Consider the following 15,863-nt stretch of genomic DNA (forward strand, 5'->3'; position numbering starts at 1 on the left):
CTCTAAATATTTCTTTTTTCTTTTTGCCTTGTAATGAGTGACAGTTCAATTATTTCAGCAACATGGAGCTATTTGGGGTGCCATGGAGTGGCATATATACTATATATAAGCACTTCAGTAGTTAAACCCAAGCAAGGCAGTGCTGAAGACATGAAACGGTGTGCTGCATTCCTGGAAACAGGAATATCCAAGTTGCTGTAACTGAGTGATTGGAATGTGTTACCTGTTGGGATTTGCTGTTGGGTGCATTAATAAGCAATAGCCATTTAAAATGGAGATGTGCAGCCACACACACGTGTTTCTTACCACAGCATTTCTATCGAGTATGGAATAGGAGGAGAAAGTACTTTGTTGTTTGTGTGCACACAGCACAGATAAGTCTGGAGTATTTTCTTGCAAAGTTCACAGTGGATTACCAGATTTTTTCGAATTTCCTTTCAAAACTACACCACAGCAAACTGCACTTGCTGCTATGAGTTGCTGATGATACCTAGAAACCTTATGTTAATCACTAAAACCCACAAGCCCCTGAACAAGCAAACAAATCAAAGAAGTCATGGATTAGCTTGTTACGCTGTCCTGGATGACTTGTTTTTCAGTGTGCTTATGGGGATTGCTTTCTGCTGCCTACTAGTTATTTAATCCTGTTTTAACGCAGAAATTTGGTGGGAAAAGCTGCTAAATCTCCTTTTGTAAAACAGCTCTTTATTGTTTGTCATGGAACAATTAAAATGAATGTGAATATCTGTTTATGAAGTCACTAAAGCTTGTAATACCTTTCATGTTTGCTTTGGGTTTATTTAAAGTTTTTTGAGGGCTACCAGTGCCAGGTAGGAAATAAGATTCTTTGGAGCAGAAACTGCATGCTGAGGTTTTGTAATTTTTTTTGTTTGAATTTTAGAATTAAACTATGATATAAAGGAGACAGGTCTTCAAACAGTGCCAGAACAGTAACTGTAATGTTTAAGTTACATGTCTTGTTTAATCAGTAGAATTAATGAACTTTCAGTACTTGCATGTCAGAAGATAATTTGGGTGATACTATGCACACATCCATGGTGGGTTTAACCACAGAGTCCCTCGGTGTAAATACTGAGTATTTCACACTGAGAAACAAAGGGGAATTTTTTTATTTACCACTGGTAAAGACTAAATGTGCTCTTTATGTTTCATACCAGCACTTGAACAAATATCTACCCTTTATGATGAAAAACCCTCAAAGCTTCCAGGTTGAAGCTGGTGAGAGAGGCCAGAGATTGATCTCACCTGCCGGCTCTGGCAGAATTCAGTTATTGCCTATCCCTGATCAATACCCTGCAAATGGAAAACCCCAGGCTGAGGCAGGAGGGAAACTCTCCCCACTCAGCTGTAACTGAAGTGGCTGCTGCCTGTCTGGACAGAAAAGCTTTTGCTTTCATCTGTGGTCTGCAGTGGAAGGACAAAAGGGGAGACTTTCAAAAGCCGTAATGAGAGTGAGGAGCTGAAATCCCATTGACTTTTAATGAGGGTTGGGGGCAGACGCCCTCGTTGTGCATCAGAAACTTCCTCCTCTTTCTCCATTGTCCGAGTTGCTGATGGTGGATGAGATGTGCCCGTGATACCTTGTGGACTCCCAGAGGAACAAAAGTTACCTTGAGTGATTTTGTTTGCTAAACACAGATCCCCTTTCCTTGTTTCCATGAGGAGTGGTCAGTAATCACCCCCCCTCCTCTCCCTGCTGCGGAACCACGTCTCTCCAGAGCAAAGCCACTTGAAAGATAAAAGCACTGAAAACTTACTTTGTGCTGCAGCACTGGGGACCTCCAGGAAACAGATTTAAGTTTTTCCTGAAGGAAAAACTGTTGTATGTTCTGTTGCGTGGGAGAAATTTTATGTGGTGACCTGCAAAAGGAACTGCAAAGGTCCGTGTCAAGCAGTGTTGGAAGTACCTTCCCTGGACCTACCCTGGCTGTGCTTACAGGAAAGGGAGTTTAATGATTAAAAAATACTTCATTCCTTGAATGACTGAAAAAGGCACCTCCCTAATTTTTCTTTGATAATATGTGGAGATACTGTCATAACTTATACATTTTACAGTAGTGCCAGACACAACCTTGGAAAAAAGTGCTGCTAGCATACTTTTTTTTTTTTTTACATTTTTTTAAAACATTTGGCCCTTCCTCTCCAGGTGTACTTTTCCCATGCTGATAGGAAGCTGCTCCGATATCAAGGGCTGGTTAGCACACACACATACTTGGAGAATTCTCTGCCAAGTGCCTGGGCAGCTTTCCCCCTATGGCTCTGGTACTCATGGAGCAGGGTCACAGCTTCCCTGAATGAAGGAGTGGGGAGGGAGGAGGGTGGTTATTTTTGGGAAACACATGGGAAATGCAGAGACTTACTTCTTTGAGGCTTAAAGTATTCCTGGATACAGCATGGAATTAAACCTAGCTTTAAATCTTGTTTGTGCTCTCCAAATTGCCAGCTGGTTCCCCTCTCTCTGCCTCTGTGAATGCATTGTGTATTGTCTGCCATAATCTCTGAGAATTTAGGACCTGATTCATCATGGCTTTTGATCCAATTCTTGATGGTTTTTTTTTCGTTTGTGCTTTAAGATCTTTGTATATTGTGTGCTTGGAAGTGTAGCATTTGGTTTTAGAACATGAAACTACACAAAACTATGAGGAGTCTGCAGCAAGTCCCTCCATAATTGTGCATTATTTTAGGAGCTGAGAAGGAGATGCATCTGTATGCAACCCTCACTTCTTTGGAAAAAGGTCTTTGGATGCATTATGGATGAAGCTCAAGACAAAGTGCTTTTTAAAAAGTTTATCTTGCTCAGTCATGCTATATATGAATGTACAATCCATACTTCTCACAGTGACCAACCTGGTGCCCACCTCCCAGCTTGTGGCTTTCCTCCACGATTCAATAACCTTCTTCATTATTCATATAGGAAATGATGCCTGAGGGCTTTGGGAAACTTCACCAGTACAGTGTTGGCAAGTGTTGGAAGCGATGGAGGTTTTTGCCTGGAGGTGGGTTTCACAAACACCTTGGCCAAAGCTGCTCTTCCACGTTGGCTGCCTGTGGAAAACCAGTGTTCTTGGAAATGCGTGTGTGCTGTACATGGATTGGACTTTACCATTCCATATCAGAAAACTCGATATGACAAGAACTAACATGCTTTCTCTAACATTTTGAAGTCATCTACATCAGTGCTTGTTTTTCTTAAAGGTTAGAATATATTTTTATAACCTGAACAGTTACTACTGGAAAACTAAGCTGAGGTCTGATTTTTGGCTATTAATACTACACCCTTCAGCTGTTCTGTCTGCATCTTTGTAGTTATGTAACTTTATTTTTGGTTTAATCTTTTCATTATATAAGCTTTTGTCATTTTTAAGAACAGATTATGAAAGCACAAGTCTGAAGAAACTAGTCTTGGGTGCTTCAGGAAAAAACTGAACATAAGGGCAGAAGTATGGCAATATCTTTATTACTAAAAAAAGAAAAAAAGATTGGAAGGGAGAAGACAGGGAATGGTTTCAACCACCTGAGCAATGTGTTTTGGTCTCTTACCAGCAGTGTCTTTGTGCTGGGCAGTAACCCCCTGAATTACCTTTATCTGTGTTTTATGTAACATTTGCCCCAAACCTGAGCTGTTTTCTCAGTGTTGATAGCTGAGAATGTGACAGAAGGTTATTACGAAGTAGAGATCTTGGAAATCTCCAAAATAATTAAAATACATAAACCACCAGTAAGTAGCACATAGCAAGCAAGTGGCTGAATTAAACCAATAACTCTTTAAACACATAACCTCAATAGCCCATGTACTGCCATGGCAGGCTGTGCTACAATTCCTACCAGCATGTAATGATGGCAAGAGCTAAAACACAGTTTTGGAGACCATATTAAAAAAAAAATAAATTAGCTTGGTGGGGTTTAGGTTTGATCTCATCCTCCCTCCCCCTGCTTCACATGGATTTCATTCCTTAGGCTGGTGTTCTGCAAACTGTTCCGTGGGCTGAGGGATGGAGTCGGCACCTCTCGCTTGTTGGTATTTAAAAAAATAAAATCAAAGTGGGTTTGCCACACGAGTTTCAGTAAACATGGGCAGGATTTGTTGCTTTGTGAAGGGAAGAGGTGTTGTTTAGGAGGCTTTGGAGAGAGTGTGGCTGAGAAAGTGGATTTTGCAGGTTTTTTAGCATGGACTTGGCTTTAACATCATCCCCATCATTTGCTTTCTGTTAACTGGTGAAATTTAGACTCGAGGGCTTGGCAGGATGAGCCCTAAGGAGAGCTTAGGCTGGGCTTTGCTGCCTTTATGCCCACCTGATTGTAGAACCTGTCTCCTGACATGTTTGTAAATGGAACTTTTTCTGATTTTTGCCGTGCAATTGATTCAGTTTCAGCTGCCAGAATGTGTTATTTTAGGGCTTATTTTGGCTTTGGGCTTTGCACAGTAGCACGGCCAGCTCAGAGATGCCCTTGGTATTTGTGTTCTTGCTCAGATGGGTTGGATGGTGTCTGGTGGATCGATCGGTTGCTGTGACAGCATGTGCCATGTCACCACTGCTCCTGCTTCCCCAGCCACAGGCAGAGCTGGGCTGCACAGGCACTTGCAGCAGGAAAAAAAGGGCTTTCTGGCTAATTCTTTGGTTTAAACTATGGAATAAACAGTTTAATGGTGTTAGAGCCATTAACTGTGTGTGTGTATATATATATAGTTACATACACAGTAATAAGGACACCTGAGGAAATGCAAGTCTAATCTGATTTTTTTAAGAGACATGTTTTAATGGAGCATTCTTTCTTTCTTACCTCCGCAGCTTAACTTACTCCATGAGGAAATAAGTTTGCTCAGTGTAGTCCCCTGCTCCCCCAAGTCCACTTTCTTTCCAACCTTGCAGGCTCCTTTGGATATCAGTGTCAGACCATGTTGTGTTTTTGATCAGTCTTGTGCCAATCTTCAGCACAGATGTCACACTCATTTTTATGCATAGAACTTTCAGCATGGGGGGAAAGAAGGGGAAGAGTAAAGGAGAAGATTGGATCTGTCCAGGCATGAATTAATTTGTGTGCTTTAACTTTCTTACCTTTCTTTTTTTTTCTTTCAGTCACTTTGTTAAAAAAATAAAACTCTAAGGTAGTACTGTAGGTTTTCCTGAAGTCCCTTATAACCTTCCTGTTGGTGGTGATAGCTTTAGCTCAGCAGAATTCCTTGGAATGATTCCTTGGTATTCTTGAATGTCATAATTAATGGGATTTCTCTGGAAGTGAGACAGGTAGCCAGGGTTTTGGAAGCAGAAGTCCTTTGTAGGGGAGAAATTAATGAGACAGACAAGGAGAAATGTAGTAGCAGGAGCATCCACTGAAGTTTTTAGAAATTTCTTTGTCTAGGGCTGCTCCCTGCTTCCCTTCCAGTGCAGGCTGCTGCACTAAAATGAAGGAAAAATATGGTTTAAACCTCTACTCTCCTTATCTTTCTCCCTCTTTTTAGGGAAAGCAGGGGGCTGGGTTTGACCACTTACTCTGGAAAGTGGCTGCCCCAAATTTGTTTTCTGTCTAAACAATGCACTTTCATAAAATCAGAGATATTTTGGTGGAACGATAATTTTGGAGTCTTTCTTCTTCAAAGTTTCATGTGACTTAATTAAGAATTTATATTTCCAAATGAGAACAGGATTTGTGAGTACACATGCTTGGGCTTCTCTTAGTCAAATCTTTTCAAATTCAGCCTTCTCGGTGCTTTTGAAAGAAAACAACAACAGAAATGTCTGAATAATTTAAAACCATCTTTAGAGCAATATGTTATGACAATTGCCTTTTGAAAATTTCTGTGGCAAGGCAAGATCATTCTCTTAGAACTCTAATTCAGTAGGATATCAAGATGCCATTACAGTGTACAGGAGCAGAAAGGCAGCACCAGGTAGTGCTTTTGTTATGTCACTATTAAAAGTTGCAGAAATATTTCCTGTTCTTCCTGATGGAAACTCTTATTTTTTCCTTACCTCACAATAGGAATGCTCAGCTAGTAATAGAAATATCATTGCCAGATACTTTGAATAAATTGTTTTCCTTGAGAAGGAGAAATTACCAACAAATTCAAGCATGTATTCGATTATGCCATATGTACAAATAAGAAATTTGAATATGCATAAATAATTTCCCTTGGATTGCTAATGAAGTTGACAGGCAAGAAAACAAATGGTAGGCATTTTTATTCATTAAACTCATTATTGAATTGAAGAATTATTTAAAACTTGCTTCTGGTACAATGACTGCTCCTTGAATCTTATCTTTGTATCAGGCTCTTCTTAATTGCTTTTAATTCCCTGTAACTCTTTTTATTTTTTATCCCCAGCCTTTTTAAGCTGTGCATGATCTGAATCCAGACGTGTGGGACTCGAGTTACGCTGAATCTGTTCTCCTGGTGTTCTCTGTGCTTTCGGCCATATGGGCATCTTTGTTTTTCCTTTGTGAGCCTCCGGCAAAGCCTTAGAGCTCGCTGGTGACAGGAACACTTGCTTTCTCCTTCAGTTTTTGTTTCTCCACTTCTCCAAAGATATTAAAATCCATGTGAGGGGAAGGGGGGGAAAAAGGTTATTCATGTGAAGCAGGAATGTTGTTACTGGCACCTGGATTGGGGCAACCCCTGGTGTCAATCCAGGCTGGGATGAAGGGATTGAGAACAGCCCTGGCAAGGACTTGGGGGGGGTGCTGGTGGGTGAGAGGCTGGACAGGAACCACTGAGGAAGAGGCTACCAACCTAATTAGAGGGATGGAGCTCCTCTCCTCTGGGGAAAGGCTGAAAGAATTGGGGTTGTCCAACCTGGAAAAGAGAAGGCTTAGGGGTGACCTAATTGCAGCCTTCCAGTGCCTGAAAGGGTTACAAGAAACACAGGGAGAGACTATTTACAAGGGCCTGGAGTGACAGGACAAGGGGGAACAGCTTCACACTGACAGAGAACAGGTTTAGATTAGAGAGAAATTCTTCCCTGTGAGGGTGGTGAAGCCCTGGCACAGGCTGCCCAGAGAAGCTGTGGATGCCCCATCCCTGGAAGTGTTCAAGACCAGGTTGGACGTGGCTCGGAGCAACCTGGGATAGTGGAGGGTGTCCCTGTCCATGGCAGGGAAGTTGGAACCAGGTGATCTTTAATGTCCCTTCCACCCCAAACAATTCTATGGTTTTATCCTAATATATTAAAGAAAGTGTCTGTTGGCATTTCAGACTTAAATACTTTGATATAGCAGCATTTTATTGAGCTTGTTTGATAGGTGTGTATGGACCAGGTTTGTTCTCACTCACAGATCTAGAGTTTTCTTCTCTTGGTCTCTTTTCCTTCTGTGATAAAGTGATACATTTTTATACAGCCAACATAGTTTTGGAATGTAAATACAAAGGATAACATTCCTCTAAGATTGGATTTCAGTTTGAGATTGCAGTGTAATGAAGAGGGATGGGAATAGAGGTAGAGCTTGGTCTTTTGTAATGACATTAATTTTTCTTGTAGCTGCTTCGTGCTTAACCATTTTAACTTGATTAGAATGAAGCTAAAGGCACTCCTTGATTCTCCTTGAAATCTCCTACTGGGCTCCTGGAAAGCTTTTGTTTAAGTAAGGTTTGCTTAGCTGAAAACAGCAAAACTGTGGCTTTCAGGTGTGTGTCAGCAGCTGGAAGCTGAGACTCGGAGCTCGGTGGGCTGCATCCGTACGGCGCCTCAGGGTGAGCTTCCCTGTTGCCTTGGCGGTGATGAATTTCCCTCTGTTAGGTCCTGTTTGTCTCTTTGTTCCTCAGCTGTTTCATACAAGTAACCAAATCCTTTAGAAAACACCTGCGTTTTGAATTCCAAGCGTTGGGAAATCGCTGCGGTGGTTCTGTGCCTAAAATATGCGGTTGTCTGGGTGACAGCCCGGAGGGGCACCCCCTGGATGAGGGGAGGAGGGGAGTGAAGGTGGGCTGCAGGTGTGACAGAGCCAGAGTGCACAACCCCTCCTTTCTGAGGAGAAGTTACAGTTTGGAAACTGGAATAAATTTGAGAGAGCAAAAATGTCAATTGGATGATAGGGAAGAGAAAATAGTCACAGCAGCTGAACTCGCTAATGTGAAAGAAAACGCAACGCGCTCCCAGCCAAGGGATGGCCCGACCTCACACGGCTCCTGCCTCCAAAGCAGCCGGGAAGGCTGAGGGCATTTGCATTTTCTGCCTGTAATAGCAAGTTATTCAACTTACACATGCATAATTTTGGAGTGTATAATAGCAGTAGAGTCAAAACTGCTTCATGGAATGAAATTTTCAAGGAAGCGCTGCCGTTCCGAGGAAGGCAATTCAAATGCAAGACTTGGGATTCCTTCATCAGTTCACCTACTGCAGAACTGAGCTCTGGCTTGGTTCAGCAGATGAGCCTGGGCTTTATAAAGCTTACCAGCAGTGAAGTTTTGTGTATCCTCAGCAGGGACAGTGTCCCTTTCCAGGTGACTTTCCAGGCTTCTCGTGAGTCGCCAGGTTCTGAAATGAGTCTTGAAACAGGGCAGTGCTGATGGAATTTATGGGATAGGTTTATAATCAACTGATAGTTTAATTAATGTACCTTCTTAACTACTTGTCTCCAATTTAATTCTTTCCAGATGTTAAGTTTTAATGAAAGTCTCTTCAGAGGCTCTTGAGGAAGGTACATCTGGGGAGAGCTCAGGGCGAGCTTGCAGGGAAGTAAAACAATACTCCCTTAGTTGTTTCCTTCCATGTCAACACAAGGCAATGCTGAGATTTGGAGAAGTTTTACATATGTGTGTATGTGTATATATATATATATATATACACACACACACACACACACACACACTCCTTCAGATTGGTCAGCTTGGCCTAAATACAGCTGAGCTCACTCCTGTGTTACAGTAAGGCTCAGCTTAGTTTGCAAATATGATGCAAATGAAAACAGGGGTTTGTTGAGGGTTTTTTTTGCTGAAAACTTGTATTTTAATGTGTTTTTAAGATTCCTGTGTTAGAGGCACCTGAGCTGCTATTTCAGCAGTCCAATGAGAGCAGACAGCAACCAGAGCAACTGATGGGATTGTAAGATGCTTGGCCTGCATCTTTAACAGTCATTCCAGGAGAACTTTTCATTCCTTGTGTTGACTCTGTTCAGATGAAAGATTTAGATAGACTCTGCTTTTCCATATCTTAGCAAGCTTTTGCTTTTATAGTACACTGTAGAATTATAGGACAAGTTATCTGCATTTTCTATCCATATGCAAATACTTTAAAAAATCCCTTGCAGTATTATCAGCCTTAGATGATCTAGTTGCTGTTGCTTTAGTTAGTGTGGCAAAGTGATTTTATTTGCATACGTTTAATACTCTAAGAGAATAGGTATTAGGACTTGTAGGGTATTAGGTATTAGGACTTGGGAACTACTTAGGTTGTGCCCAAATCCCAAAAGTAGTAGGAAATTCTTTCCTGAAGTCTTGTCCCAATGGGACAAGCGGAGCACTTGAAGATATGTTTAAAAGGTTAATTAAAAAAATAATTTCCCAAAAAGCTTCATGTTAAAACACATATTTGTCCATATGTTTTAGATAGGCTATCTGTATTTTTGTAGAAAGCTGATATTAAATGGAAATTCAAGCCTTGGAGGTTTCCTTAACAAAAGACACTTGTGGTTGGAGCTCCGAGGTCCCAGGACGGTTCCATTACTGTAATTCCACAGCGTGAGCTTTAAACGTATCTGGAGATTTTAATGGATCACATGGGAAGTAAATCTCTTTGTACCTGCCCTAAGCCATATGTTACTGATCCAAGATGTTGAGCTGCCTATCTCTTTCACTCAGGCACAGCTGCGCTTCCAGAAGGGCCAGGCATGGGACTGCAAAGGGAAGTTTCACATTCCATCCTTCTCCCCCCTTACTGGAAATCTCACTCTTTGTAATTCCGATTGTGTTGTTTTATAGATTTTTGCAGAAGAGGTAGTTTTTTGATACATTTCTAAATCTAATGAAGCTTTTAAAAATGCTTTATGACTTTTAATGTGGCCCCTCCATTCCCCTACGCCTTTCCTGTTGTTGATCAAGTTTCTTTGTTCTTGCTGCTCAAATAGGAAGCACAAAACCTATTTGCACCCAATTGATATTGCTGAATATCGATGCAAAGCAAAATTAAACATTAGGTTTAAACAATGGACTTGTTTTTCACACTCCTTGTTTTATTATTTTCTAATATAACCGTAATCAGTGAATATTGTAAACAATTCATATAACTGGGAGACAAATAAAACAGGATTGAAATTTTATGCATGATAGGACACACAGACTGTTAATGTCTAAGATGCAATTTATTTTTAATAAACTAACAATTCCCATTTGCAACTCTAACCACTCTTCTGAATGCTGCTTATTTTATTTGTTTTTCAGAAGTCCTATTAGTTACTTCACAGTTCTTTTGGAGACACTTGAAATTACTGGTTGGACTCCCAACCCTGGAAATCTGAGCCTGATGTTCTCCCTCCATAACCAGGGCTTTCTCTGCTGCAATTTCTGAAAAAAAAAAAAAATAAAATATTTATAACCAGCGTTTAGTAAATCATCAATAGCAAAGGAAGGAAGGCTTCTTCCACCCAGAATATCTTGGTAGTTGTTGTGAAGCAGGTCTTTCTCTCTAACATGGGACTTGTGGCAGTTACTTGCCACTCTCTTTATGCTCATTTTTATTCACTTTCAGAGGAGGAGTATATTTAAAAATGAGAAATGGAGGTGAGGGGGAAGTGCTTAGAAATCCTCTCCTCACAGAGCTGCAGTAGCAAGCAGCTCCTTTCTCAAAAGTGTATTTTAAACAGCAGAGAGGAGGAACCTCTATAGAGAAATTTTTAAGTAGTGGGGGAGTAGTGTGATGACAGCAGAGAGTAATTTCTTACTACTTTTTCTCCTGGTAAGGAGTAGATAGTTTTGAAAAGCTGTGAGTGAATAGGGGAACAAAACCCTCCATGAGCAGTGGGTGGGTGTGTGAGGAGGAGAAGGGGCTAAGAGGGGAATTAGCAGAACTCAGACAGAAGGGGAATGTCAGTGTGGAGGTTTGGAGAAGAAAAGAAGTTGATGATGTTTACTTGATTTTTCAGGATGGGGTTACTCCAGCCAGAGATGTAAAAACCCACCTTTAGTATGATTTCTGTTTCAGGCAATAATGACTAGAAACGTGAATTTCTGTAGAAATCTTAATTTCTGTTAGCATTAAGCAATATGAAGCTTATTCTTTCAAAAAGAAAATGGATGCAGTTATTGCTCCTTTCAGCAAGATGCCAATTATATATGTACTATTGCCAGTAAAGTTTATACAAGATGCTCTGTATTCATTGTCTTAAGTTTAATGAGCTGGGCTAATTATACCATGCCATAACTAACCAAGTAACAACAGAATTGATTTTTATTTTTTTTCCTTCTACAAGATGCTCTGGGCTTGTAGTTCTCAGACTTAATATACCCATGTAATTGCACAAAGTTGCAGTTCAGCAAGTCACGGGGGAGCATTTAGATTGTGAGTGGTGTTGCGAGAGCAAGTGTTGCAATTCTTGTCCACTTTGTCCACACTTACAAGTCTGCACTTGAGGATCACACAATGGTTTGGATTCAAAGGGACCCTAAAGTTCATCTATTTCCAACCCTCCTGCCATGGACAGGGATTGACTCTGATTTCTGAGGAAAAACCTTGTTATCTTAAACGCAGAGTAGCAGAATTTCTGTTGCCTGCGTTCTGGAAAGACATTTTTCAACGTAACATCTTCATTTTCTTTTTGATTTAAATGAGCCAAAGGCATGGTGTTTTTGTAATAATGTGTATCTTCTGGATTTCTTCCATCTGAGGATGGAATTTGCCTCCATTTCCACTGTCCATGCTGGCCCTCTGCTTCTTCCTTAGGCAGTGGAGCAAGAGCAGATCTCCGAAAGCAATCCAGCCTTTCCTAAAGCAGGTGCCCCATAGATGCTCTTTTGGAGTTACTGAAGTCTCTTCATTCCCTATAGAGAGTCTTAGAAAGTGTTTAACCTGTGGAAAATGTCTAATTTAGATCTTGGTTTTAGTCTAAATACATTATATGTAGCATCTTTCACTTCTTCATCACCTTTAATGGGTGTTTGCAACAACTGCCCATTTCAGACTTTTACTTCCAGTTGGTTGGACTGAGCTTGAGTGGATGTTCCTACCTGTTTATGTCAGGTTAGGTGACTCCTTTTTCAGGAACATGGGCAGCCTTTGAACTGGGACACCTTAACAAGGTGCTTCCCAACATGTTCTCTGACTATCCAGCTGGTGTTCTCAGGTAGGCCAGGTAAACCTGGCTGAGCAGATATGGAATGGTCACAGAGGGGCTCAAACTCATCAACTGACATAAGTCTTTTTTATTTTGTAGCTTGGATTGGGTTTAATGATTTTGTCATCTTTTCTGTTACCTTTTGTCAAGCACGAAGTAAAAAATAAAACCAGTAAGCTGAAAAATAACATCTTTATTTCCTTTCAAATAAAAGAATTCATGGAGCAACCAATGGTATTGGAATATCATAGAATCTATTATGCAGGAAGAAAACCCACCAGATAAATGGATTTAGAGCCATAATTTGACCAGCAGTGGGTTCCTTTTGAATGTTGATCCATTAATACCAGTTTGATGTGTAAAACAAAGCAAAAATTGCTTCACTTTTCATATTTTTTGTGTGAAGTGTTTGAGGTTTAAATTTTACAACTCACTATATTCCTTCTTGAGCAAGATAAAACTGTTAAGCCGTAGGGCAAGTTGGCCGTTATACTTGTCTTTTTGACCAGCTGAAAAGGCTTAATTTGTATATCTGTTATCTAGATATACAAATGTATATATACAAATATATATTATATAATATATCTTTTATTTATTATATATAAAAATTAAATATATAGTATAATTTGTTTGTTTTTCCTCACATTCTTGAAGAGTCAGCTGAATATAAATGACGGATACTCTTCAGGTAGGTATGTGATATTTCACGTATTAGAACTAATGCTGCTGTTGCCATAATGCTACAAAAATGCCTTCACTGCATCCGTTTTCCTGGGACTGTGGAGTGGGAATGGCAGTGCAGGGAAGCAGGAGATGACCTCCTCATCTTGCACAGGGTGTGGAAACTCCTCCTTCACACAACGATCAAAAGCCGAGTGAAATTTCGGTTCTACAGCTGCAGTAAATGTTGTGATCCCAATTCTACGACCTGTAGTAAATGTTGGGTTTATTGCCAGGTGAAAATATTTTCAGCTATTAACTATGGAATTGTAAACTACACCTCTGTGAACAAATAAATCCCAGTCTCTCACTTTGGACCTTGGCTGAGCAATGTGTGCTATCAAATAAGGTGGTAGGATTTTGGGTATTTTGCTAAAAGCCTGAATTAATGTGGAATTTGTGGTGTGCAGCCTTAGTTGGAAACTCATTACAGTTCCCATTATTATCTAACACTTAAACCCCTACGCTTGATCTCTTTTCTGACCTATGCTGATAGTTGGTGTTTTCCCCCCAGAATTTGTCTTCTTTCTTTTCTTTTTTTTTCACGGTCAGGTAAAAGACAGTGGAGAAAGGGGATGGCTGGAGAACCAGATGCTTCTATGCTGTTGTTTGGGCCCTGAGGACGCTGTAGGAGTTTGTTCTGCTCCTAAAGTGATAAATCATAGAATCACAGAATGGTTTGGATTGTGAGGGACTCTAAAGACCATCACTGGCCCAGGCTGCTCCAAGCCCCATCCAGCCTGGCTTGGGGTCAGGGACAGCAGACACTCACATGAGCAATGCAGTGAATATGCACAGCTGATGGGAGGAGTCCCAACTCCTTTAATTTACCTCATGGGCAAGTCTTCCCTGTAATTTATCGGGCTGGTGTAGCAACAGTTCCTGCTGCTGGAGTTCCTGGAAGCTGTAAAGCAGCAGCTGAGGATGCTCAGGGCAGACAGGAGGTACCTGGGCTGTCTCCTGGCATTCTTACTTTTCAAAAGTGACTTCACTTTTGCAAGATTTGTGCTTCAATGAGTTCTATTTCTGTAATGTCACGCATTGAATTTTGAAAGTATTTGGCCTATAAATACCACATACAGGTAGTTAAAATTACTTCAGTTCTTCATTGAGCTCCCAGTAACTTGCATTTAAGACACATCTCTTTTTTTAGGCATATCCCTTCTTTTTTTCCTGGCCAGAAGTACCTTCTGATATTTTAACTTATCTTCCCTCTTAAATGGAAGTTGCTATTTGAGACACTTTTGCAATGGACAGTAGTCTCACTCTAGAAACCCTCAGTAATTATCTGTTCTGGTGGGTGCTTTTAACACATCTTTTTGCCATTGATTTAACTTAATTCATGCATATTAGTGCTGTGAATGGCTGTGTAAAAATTCTTCTCTCCATTAAAATACTTCATGCTTAATGTTACCATACAAGTGAAATAATGCAAGAGACAATTTTTTGCATGTAAATTCTTTAAAAGGGGGGGGAAAGCAGGAGAACAGCAACATGTTTCTCTAATGTGTTGAAGAATGAAAGATTGGGCTGCAGTGGCTCCTTAAAAGGCAACAAAAAACTTATGTCTCCGTTTTTATAACCCAAAATCTGAGTAGGTAAATGTTCAGAACAGGGAAACGCTTACAGCAGTATAATTAATGTTTACCTTTTTTGTTTCTATGTAAGAAACTAAAGCTTTTTTTGATGTAGTTAAAATGGAGGTACTTTTTCTGGGAAGGTTAAAACACTGAGAAAATAGGCCCTTTTTGTCTTCCATCCTTTAGCTGGCACCAATTCAGTTCTCTTGCTCTGCATATAGTGGTTTACCCAGTGCACTGGTAATTGGCAACCCTGACTTAATGCTATTTCCAGTTTATTAAGAGCTAAAATCCACCTGTAAATTCCAGCTACAATGGTTAGGATTATATTGGAGCTGCCAGTTATGAGGCAGAAAAAAAAATCATCTCTAAGTTTTCAGTTTACTCTGTTAAACAAATGTACGCACTTGCAAACTCCAATAAGAGGAATAAATTCTCCATGTAACTTAAATTTTCCTTCAGTGCTGCAAAAGGACTGAGGTTTCTGGTGTGGTTTTTATTTTTCTCTCCTGCCAAGTGTAAGCAGCTCTTGTTTGAAGAACTGGAAACTTCCAAATCCTGGAGCTGGAAAAGGTTATCCAAGGAAACGAGAAGCTTCAGTTCTCACTATTGGAAGTATATTTGGATAGTGTTTTTCCTGGGCTCCTTCTCCTTAACCTACTCTTGCTTGTTTGCAACAGCTGCCAAACACAGTGTTACAAAGCAAAGACAAAACTCAGTGGGCACCAGGAATTGGGACTTCAGGATTATCATGGAAGCGTGCTGCCATGTGTGTACCCACTGCTGATGTCCGTGGGATTTGGTACTGGATGTGAAATGGGAATTTTTTAGCCTCTTGGTTCGCCTTTGGCTGCTTTTAGCGGCATTTTACTTAGTTGTGGTAATTTTCAGCTTGAATTCTGGTTTGTTTGGATATTTTGTTTCCTAGAGCTGTGATGAAACCGAGTTCTCTTCTTATGTATCTTGTGTTGCCAAATAAGTGTCAAAATTAGTAAACGACTTTCAGAGCCGGCAGCTTTTCTCTGGATGAGCATGAGCAGCAGCAGCATCAGGAGCTGCCGGAGCCTTTCAGTGGTGATTGTGGCACTTAAAAACTTCAAAATATTGTGTATTTTTTGGCAAAAAAATCCTCCTCTGATTGCTCTTACTGATGTCCCCAGTGGTCCTACTACCAGCCAGGGAATTGTGGTAATAATTCTCTTTGCTGAACTTTCTTCAGATAGAATTCACAGAAGGAAAGAGGAGGAACATCTCAGATACCTGATGTTTCAACTTTCAGGA

At 40.5% G+C, this 15,863-nt stretch overlaps 1 protein-coding gene across 3 annotated transcripts in view; it reads left to right on the top strand.

The window, feature by feature from the left end:
• Window positions 1–15,863, top strand: part of MACROD2 (mono-ADP ribosylhydrolase 2) — an 840,112-nt gene that overhangs the window by 40,715 nt on the left and 783,534 nt on the right. The window lies entirely within an intron of this gene.

The sequence above is a fragment of the Manacus candei genome, unplaced genomic scaffold (assembly GCF_025592945.1).
Source record: "Manacus candei isolate 608988 ecotype Guabito, Panama unplaced genomic scaffold, ASM2559294v1 h1tg000035l, whole genome shotgun sequence".
Classification (NCBI taxonomy): Eukaryota; Metazoa; Chordata; class Aves; order Passeriformes; family Pipridae; genus Manacus; species Manacus candei.